This window comes from Thalassophryne amazonica, chromosome 18, assembly GCF_902500255.1.
Source record: "Thalassophryne amazonica chromosome 18, fThaAma1.1, whole genome shotgun sequence".
Classification (NCBI taxonomy): Eukaryota; Metazoa; Chordata; class Actinopteri; order Batrachoidiformes; family Batrachoididae; genus Thalassophryne; species Thalassophryne amazonica.
Genome location: NC_047120.1, coordinates 54052149 through 54062202, shown reverse-complemented (window position 1 = coordinate 54062202; position 10054 = coordinate 54052149). Strand labels below are relative to the sequence as shown.

The 10054-nt window shown below is 40.3% G+C and overlaps 1 protein-coding gene across 1 annotated transcript in view; it reads left to right on the top strand.

Annotated features, from left to right (window-relative positions):
* Positions 1-846: 846 nt before the first annotated feature.
* capn15 (calpain 15) overlaps positions 847-10054 on the top strand; it is a 120918-nt gene continuing 111710 nt past the window's right edge. Inside the window, exon 1 of the mRNA XM_034193895.1 lies at positions 847-1108. The gene's annotated coding sequence lies outside the window, so the exon portion shown is untranslated. The remainder of the gene's footprint in view (positions 1109-10054) is intronic.

Below are 10054 nucleotides of genomic sequence, written 5' to 3'. Positions count from 1 at the left end.
TATATTTTAGAATAGTTTGTAATCTGTTGGATTCGCCATACAATTGCAGTTTTATCAGCAACTGACAACCACAAAAAGGCTCGGGTATCTATCTATCTATCTGATCTAATCCAAATTTGAAAAAGAAAGTTAATTTGTTCAATTATGAATTCCTAGACATTTCTAAATTGAATTTCTTGAAAGCAACTTATGAAGACAAAAAAGGACCCAGTTGTAGGATGTCTGATATTTTGTACAGTACTGTATACTTACAATTGTATTGAATATTTTGTTTACTTTTTATTGCTGCACAATCCAAATTCTAATTGATAAAGAAGGTCCAATGAATGGCAAAAATTAACATAAATAAAACAAAATAATTAATAATAGAATGACAGTGGAAAAACGACTTTTTCAACTTTTGGGTGCTTTAAAATTCACATTATTTTGATGTCGCTTCAGAGCAATCCGTGGTTCAGAAACACAAAGTGGTCCAGTAGATGGCAGTAAAGTCCCATTATGTGACCTGACTGGACGCTCCGGACTTGGGAATGTTTGTTAAAATAATCATAGATTTCAATAAACTCTATATTTAATTGATTTGAAAGGGAAACTGAAAATGAATATTTTAAAAATATATATTCTCCATATCCAATACAGCAATAATATTGAAACGGTTGTCACTAAGGGTGACGTTAATACCCGGATATCCTACTTGAAAATATCCGCCTGTAACTTGGGAAGTGTAGTTTTGTACCGTCGCATTCTTCAACCGACGTTACGAATGTTTTCCTGCGTTCGCACGCGCGAGGCTATACGTTGGTACGTCGGCGACGTACGTCCGTTTTCTGTTTGCTCTTTGGAGAGCCCCTTTCCTTCCTGGGCTGTTTAAGGTAAAACCTACGCTTTCGCGTCACTGTCGAGTGAAAACAGTGGAAAATAAACGACACGTACGCACACGGGTTTGTCATTAATGCGCGAAACATGCCGCGAAGAACGCAAGACTGAATGAACGCCCGGGGAGGCGAGTGAAGCACAACCCGGGAACAACTTATCCCCCCGATGGCTGTGAAAAGTTAACGGGAAGATCACTGAAAACCGGGAGGAATTCCACATCAGCCGGTCTGAGGTGAGAAGAAACAGTGTTGGAGTGGGTTTGTTTACTCGGTGTGTCCTGTGCTCCTGCTGTTGGCTACATTAAAGTCAGTGACGCGGGTGTATTTTGTTCTCAGACTGGTTGTGTTGAACACCTTACCTTTGGTCCCACCTTTACTACACAAACAGCACACAACGACGTGGGATTTGTACAGTTTGTGGGTCGAAGGGCAAGCTCAGCTAGATATATACAATATTTACATGATTTTCTTTTCATCTTCTTGACTGAATTGAAAGTACTGACATAATGAAAAGGTATCAAAGGGCTGATTCATACCCTGTGTTCTCAACACACCACAATATAAATGTAAATATACATATCCGTAATGGTGGTTTTTTTTTTTTTTTTTACTATATATGACTTTTGGTGAGTTCATTATGAAGTCATTCGTACCAATCAATCACAAATAGTTTGCTCATCAATATGTGCTTTAGATCAGTGGTTCTCAACCCAGTCCTCAAGTATCACCTAACCTACACATTTTCCATCTCTTCCTGTATTGCTACAAGATGATTACCTCATTCAGTTGTGCAGCTCATCAAGTACTAACACTTTTTCAGACCATTTTTCACCTTGACCTTTGACCAGACTTTTCCAAAATCTTATCACCTCTAGATATCCATCAAAGTAATACTCCCAACATGTTTGAATGAAATCCATCCAGCTGTTTTTAGTTTATCTTGCCCACACACACACACGTCATTGCACACAGTGCCCTGTTGCCACTTCGCAGATGCACAGGTTAATAAGACTGTTTGCTAGAAGTCTGGACCCAGAGCTGATGCATACTGGCTGTTCTTCTGGCACTAACGGGTACAGACATATTACACAGTGCTATTGTACTGGCATTGAGTGGCACAGTGGGTGGTGAAATAAGGTGCATATGCTCAGCACAATATTGGAAGTGGACCCAAAAGGCTTGGGTATCTTTTTTTTCTGAATTGTATTTTAAAAAGTTTTAAAATTTGAACAAAATTTTGTCACTAAGACTTAGCACTACTGGAAGTATTGCATAGTAGAAGAATTCCAATTTGATCTAGGTTCAATTCTGTAATATTTTTGATTTGCGTACCATGTGGCACAGTTGTTTGACAAAAGCTATATTCATTTGAGTTATTTTTGTTGTAAATTGGATGATTCCTTTGTGATAGAGTCTTGCTTTATGAATGGCCAAAATTACTTTCTCATCCATCACCCTGCTTGTACGACAACTAGGTTGCAATGATTATTTATGTAGGAGCTCTCAGCCCATCAGTGCCCTGTATTTAGGTTGAGAAACACGAAGGGATCGATTGTTTGCAGTGGTTATGGACAGGTTGACAGATGAGATCAGACAGGAGTCCCCATGGACTATGATGTTTGCAGATGACATTGTGATCTGTAGTGAGAGTAGAGAGCAAGTTGAGTCTAGTCTGGAGAGGTGGAGATATGCTTTGGAGAGAGGGGGAATGAAAGTCAGTAGAAGCAAACTGAGTACATGTGTGTAACTGGGAGGGAGCCCAGTGGAATAGTGCAGTTACAAGGAGTAGAAGTGGTGAAAGTAGATGAGTTTAAATATTTGGGGTCAACTGTTCAAAGTAATGGAGAGTGTGGTAAAGAGGTGAAGAAAAGAGTGCAGGCAGGGTGGAGTGGGTGGAGAAAGGTGGCAGGAGTGATTTGCGACCGAAGAATATCAGCAAGAGCGAAGGGGAAAGTTTACAAGACAGTAGTGAGACCAGCTATGTTGTACGGCTTAGAGACGGTGGCACTAACAAAAAGACAGGAGGCAGAGGTGGAGGTGGCAGAGCTGAAGATGTTGAGATTCTCTTTGGGAGTAACAAGAATGGACAAGATTAGGAATGAACATATCAGAGGGACAGCTCAGGTGGGACGGTTTGGGATTGAGATAGTTTGGACATGTGCAGAGGAGGGACCCAGGGTATATAGGGAGAAGGATGCTGAGGATGGAGCCACCAGGCAGGAGGAGAAGAGGAAGGCCAAAGAGGAGGTTTATGGATGTGTTGAAGGAGGACATGCAGGTGGTTGGTGTGACAGAGGAAGATACAGAGGACAGGGTGAGATGGAAACGATTGATCTGCTGTGGCGACCCCTAACGGGAGCAGCCAAAAGACAAAGAAGAAACACGAAGGGATCGAGAACAACTTTTTAGTAGACTGAGTTAGGAAAAAGGGGCTGGAGTATCAAGGCTCTGTCAAAATTCTGATACTGTGTATGACTTCCAAAAGTGTACAAAGTCATTTTCTGAGTCTGGAAGGGGCCATGTGCAATTTCAGATGGTTTGGCATATCAAAATTTGAACCATACATTACTTGATTACAATATGAGTAGCCAAAATAACAAATTAATACTTTATGTCAATGTCATGACAACACATCTGGACGTGTTGTGGTACGAATAAAGTACAACAGTTTGGGAAATGCTTAGTTTAATGATGCATTGTACCATGTAAGTTCAATGCTATCTTCTGTCATTGTACAGGAAAGGCACCCCAGATGTAGGTACAGCAATGACAGATGGAAAATGTGATAGGTGATCCCTAAGAGGAAGGTTGGTGACACCATAATCCTAACTTTAACCTAGAACAGAGATGCACAAGGAAACTGTTATCTGTGTAGATGGTTACTGAACATTCACGCATTTTCTAAATGTGCTTATTCCAATTAAGCAATTAAGTGGGTGTAGCCAATCCCACCAGTCAATAGGTGAGAGGAGATGGGGTACACCTTGGACACGCTGCCAGTCTGTCGTAGGGCTGACACACAGGCAAACTCAGTTACACCAACAGTCAGTTTAAAGTTGTCATAGTCTTGACATATGGTTGATGGGAGACTTTACAGTCCTGGATGTACAGGAACTTCATCCATCCAGCCATTTTCTATGCCCATTTACTCCAATCAAGAGTCATGGTGGCGCTGGAGCCTATTTCAGCAGTCATAGGGCGTGAGGTGGGGTACAACCTGAACAGGACGCCAGTCTATCGCATGGCCACATATAGACGAACACATTCACACCTGTACAGGAACTTTACAAAATAAATATCAAATTTCAGTGTGGGGATACATGTTTGTTGATTGGGAGTGAACTTACGTTTTTTTTTTTACCTGCCTTCTGAGAGGAAAAAAGCAGAACATTTTAAGAGGTGTACAAGTACTATCTTACAATGTAGTGTGAAATTGCCTCTCATCCTCCTTTCCTGTGTTCTACTCTGCCTCCCTGATGAATAGAAATATAATCAAATCTCTCTCGCTCTCTCTCTCGCTTTCTCTCTGACACTGACTTGTATCAGCTCCTGTTTCTCTTGGTTCTGCTTTGCAGAGGGATAGGTGGTCCCTGAAACAGCTGTGCCCCTAACTCTGACCCTTTTTGAGTGAGTGAGTTGTATCTTGTTTATTTATTTATTTAGTGAATTGAGAACACATGGAGTTGATACAGTGGATCTTTGTTGTCATCAGTACTGGAGTTATTGACTCATCCTCACAAGAGCTCTTGCTTTGTTACTGTCCCCAGTTTTCCTTCAGGCAGCGTCACACAGTTATAACTGAAGTTGGTGAGACGTTATAATTTCCACGTCTGGAACTGACATTTTGTTAAGTAATCTGTCAACAATTTTTAAACTAAATTGAGCAGTCTATGAGTATATGAAATTTAGGGTCATCACATTTTCTCAGAATTCAAAGAGAAATCAACAAACTGCATCATTCCAAAAATATTGTGACCACCAGTAAAATAACATGATCTCAAATTTAACTGGCTTAATAAGCGAAGTGCGCAATGCATCTGCGCATGCATGGGTCAAACGGGTCAAAAATTCCAGCTACCAAACACACCGCTACCATTAAATTTAGTATATGGTAGCGTTTGAGGACTGTGAAAGTTAAGGCTTACAGGGATTGTTTCAAACGCTTTAAGGCTTAAGTGATGCATACAATAATGACAGGTGTGCACTGTGCTGTTTTCAAATGCTCGAACGGAATTTATAGGCTTGAAAGGTGGCTGAAAAAACACAATTGCAAGGCTCCACCGAGTCTACCCAAAGACGGAAAGAAGAAGAAATGTGGTTGTAAACCTCTGTTCATTCTACACAATTTCCCCACAGAAAAGAAAGATCCAGACGGACGTAAAAGACGGACAAAAATTGTAAGTTTCTTGCACATCTTTATTTTGTCAATATCCTGAAACCATGCAGAATTATGTGGTTGATGGCGCCATTTTCATGCATTAGCTTATGACTGATGTCACGCCATGAATGACGTGGCGCGTAATATTGTAATATTGACATGTTCTATAAACAAACTGCATGCATACACATATTGTATGTCTGTCAACTTATCAAAATAAACATGACACCAAAGAGGTTATATGTGAGACCCACCTTCATTGTAGTCATTATGAAGCCGGCGGATTCGCGATTTCTCATCCCTGCTTAGCAAATATTCTGCAATATCCACAGTTTCAGATCCTGGATTTCGTCTAACCATCTGTCAGTTGCCTTCAAGGGCTCAGAAATTTGTTTGTCCCCAACTATCAACAAGGACTGGTCATTTTCGACAGCAGCTCACTCTTCCTCCTTTGTCAGCACCAGAGGTAGTTTCTGTACCGATGCAGCACACGCAACAGCAGCCAGCTCTTCTTTCCATTTCTCTCTACTGCCATACGCAGTCCTGGTTGTAACAAACAATCCGTGGAGCTTACAAACACACTTTAAATTGTCAACTTTCCAGCGGTTGAAATGGTCCAAATCATAGCACTCCTCGCTGCGTTCCGCCATTTTGAATGTGGATTGGTAGCCAAAAAATTTAGCATACCCATAATGCACTGCGCGGCCCGAGATGCGCACTTCGCTTATTGATGTAAAGGTTAAAACACTATTTCAAAAAAAGCTAGGTTAAATTGATTTAGAAGCATTTTAAACCTGCCCATCCTTGATGAACCAGTTAAACTGGATAAAGCATTTATCTCTAAATTAAATTTACTTAATTTTAAAATATGATGCTGTCAGTGGCTTATAGGTGTATAAAATCAGAAATGGTCTGGTTGAAACCATTTCAGTATATTTAAATAGATATAAAACCAATTTAATCCCATTTGTTTTTAGTGTACAGTGGTATAGAACTAGTTTGTCAAATAAAACAGAAATTGACAGTCCACACAGGTTTGAAAGTTTGAACAAGAAATACATGGGATTTTTTTTTCACAAAGTAATTTAATTTATTATTAAATTGGTTGTCAGTTATTTTCTGAAAATTAATCAGTTAATTAGGATTTAGAGCTGTTAAAATTTCTTAACACTTGTATAAGAATGGTGTCATTACTTACACTTGATGAATAATTTAAAAGAATGCAGTTGAAAAATCATTTGTAGTCACATTTTAATTTCTAGATAGGAGATTTACAATGAAGTCCCACACACATATACAGACTTACATTTGCGTAAAACCATACAGCGGTGTCGGACCAGCTAATTATTTTCTAAATGTAGCGACACTATTCTTGCAGCTCCATTTTTGACAATATCCAAGGCAGTGGCTGGAGGTCTTTGGCACTAGAACTCTTCAGAGGATCCTTGGTTACCACTGGAATAACTTTGTGTCACATGAGCAGTTTACTTAGGGATACTCTGATAAGGAGTATCACTTGCATTGTGAGGGAAAGTCAGTAACAACATCTTGGGCATGTGGTGGCAAGTTTCTCTGAGCATGATGCAGCATGTTGAGGACCACAGCAACTGGAGAAGGCCAAGGGGACACCTACATTTCACCTGTTTGACAGAGATTGATGCTTACTTTTGAGAGGTGGGACTGGATTGCTGTATGCCTGGGTTATTGCCATCCAAGACCTGAAATGGATCCATAGTGTGGTGGATGTGGGAAATGCACAGCACCAGCGAATGGTCTCTTCATGGTGTTAGCAAGCCACATTTTCCAGTTGATTGTGTGAGCATCCAAGGGTCTTCCCAAGCCAGATGACATATATAATCACTCCAGCATCTTCCGGATCAAGCATCGGCTCTCTTCCTAATTGGCCACACCAGGAACAACTCTCAATATTACATTTAACTTAACGCTTGATCGGTATCAAGTATGACAGCTGCACACTGCAAGATTTACTGTTTTCATGAAATTCATTGAAGGCCATGTTTCAGTTTTTTCAGTTTCAATTTATTTTCATTTATATAGCACCAAATCACAACAGAGTTGCCTCAAGGCACGTCACACAAGTAAGGTCTAACCTTACTAACCCCCAGAGCAGCAGTAGTAAGGAAAAGCTCGCTCTGAGGAAGAAACCTCAAGCAGACCAGACTCAAAGGGGTGGCCCTCAGCTTGGGCCATGCTACAGACACAAATTACAGAACAATTCACAAAATGAATATACAGGAAATGCTGTTTGTGCACAGGACAGGAAGGCCTCCAGCACAAATACCACACCCATCTCTGGATGGAGCTGCACCTTAAACAGAGAGAAAAAAAAAACAGAATCAGGCATCAGAAAGACAAAAATACAGTATAATTTGCCAGCATTAAACAACAAGAAAAACAGGAAATACTAAGGTGATCGCCGGCCACTAGCCCTCAGCTTCACTAAAAGACCCAGAATTTAGGTGAAGTTGAGGCCGCGGCACACACCGTTTCCTAATAAAATGAATTAAAAGAGTAAAAAGTGTAAAACTATACTATGCCAGTATGCTAGCCATACAAAAGGGAAAATAACTGCATCTTAAGTCTGGACTTGAAAATCTCCACAGAATCTGACTGTTTTATTGACAGGGGCATGATAAGAGAAAGCTCGATGACCCACAGACTTTTTATTCACCCTAGGGACATAAAGTAGCCCTGCACCCTGAAAATGCAAACCCCGGGCCGGTACGTAAGGTTTAATTAGGTAAGCTAGGTAGGGAGGTGCCAGTCCATGAACAATTTTATAGACTAGTAGCAGAACCTTAAAATCTGATCTCACTGGGACAGGAAACCAGTGAAGGGATGCCAAAATGGGTGTAATGTGGTCGAACTTTCTGCTTTGTGTCAAAAGTCTGGCTGCAGCATTTTGAACCAGTTGGAGAGCCCTAATGCTGGACTGCGGTAAACCAGAAAATAGAACATTGCAGTAGTCCAATCTACTGCAATGAGAGATAAACGCATGGATCAAGGTCTCAGCATCAGGTGGAAGAAAGCAGTCCTTGTAATATTTCCAAAGTGGATGTCAAAGGACAATGTAAGATCAAAAATTATCCCAAGAACCATCATTTCAGTCTTAATCAGAGTTTAAAAGTAAGACGTTTCTAGACATCCAACTTCTCACTTCTCACTGATGCAAGGCAATCTTCTAAGGGTTTTATGTGGATGAGATTACCAGCAGTTATCAGCATGTATAACGGAGTATCATCAGCACAGCAATGAAAGGTAATCCCAAAATGATGCAATATGTGCCCAAGGGGTGCTATATAAAGGGAGAAAAGCAGGGGGCCTAAGACAAACCCATGTGGAACCCCATATTTCATGTCACTAAGGTTAAAGGTAGTGTTACTGTACAAAACACAGTAAGAACGACTGGTCAAGTATGACGTCAACCATGCAAGGGCACTCCCAGTAATCCCAAAATGATTTTCCAGCTTATCAAGTAGAATATGATGATCCACGGTATCAAATGCAGCAGATCTAACAGCAATCGAACCATAGTGGTGTCAGAATTCATTGCAAGCAGATCATTCACCACTTTAGTGAGAGTGGAATGATATTTTCTAAAAGCAGACTGCAGTGGCTCAAAGAGATTATTCTCAGTAAGATAGTCTACGAGCTGCCGTGACACCACTTTTTCAAGAATTTTACAGCAAAATGATAGATTTGATATCAGCCAATAGTTTTTCAATACACTAGGGTCAAGATTAGGTTTCTTAAGTAATGGTTTAGTCACTGCAGATTTGAAACATTTAGGAACAGATCCAGAAGTTAAAGAAAGATTAATAATTTCCACCACAGTCAGACCAAGAGTGGGCCACAGGTCCTTAAACAGTTTGGTTGGTATAGGATCAAATAAACAGGTTGTGCTTTTTGTTGATGTTACGAGTTTCATCAGCATGCCGAGAGAGATACTCTCAAATTCTGTAAATCTTGGTAATACCTCAGTAATGGTGCCCACCTCAACAGCAGGGTATAGTGGCTGGGTTAAGGCATGCTGGGATATGTTTAACCTAATGTCTTCTATTTTCTTCTCAAAGTAATCCAGGTAATCTTGTGCTGTAAAAGGAGAGTGAACTACAGGTAGTTTTATCAGTATCAGTGTTTACTCGAAAGACCAGTTTCACTCTAAATTAAAGCCAAACAGAAACGTGCTACAGAGGATACACCCTTCCAGGTACTGTGAACTTACCAAAACATGGTGAAGCAGAGTTTCAAACAAACAACTACTCACACAAGCACTTCAGTGGAACAGCATTGCCCATTGATGACCAGTGGTTAAACTGGTGGTGTCTGTGTGATTATCAGTATGACTGTAGGTTTGATAAACTCGACTCTTTGCATAACATTGTTTTTTTGGTGAACTTTGAGCTGAAAACAGGAGAATGAGGTCAAGAAAGTAATATGAAGTGGAATAGAGCTGACAGAGGAAGGTTTGAAGGCTTATCTCAGTAATGTGCAGGGACAGTTGAGCGAGGATGTGTGTTGCAGTCACTGACTGTCCTCTGGTTCCCCCTTCATTACCTCTGTTTACAATATCCATCAAGACAAGAGATGCACTCATCTGATTTTCATTTCCCACTATGGATACTTACATTTACAGTATCGGCCAACATGGAGTACTAATCCAATCCATTGAGGGTTTTTTTTTCTTTAATTGAACTGAAATTATTTTGAAATCTCTTCCATCATTTTCATGTGTAATAGGATTAAAAATGATAAATATTTTTGCCTAATGGATTGCAAA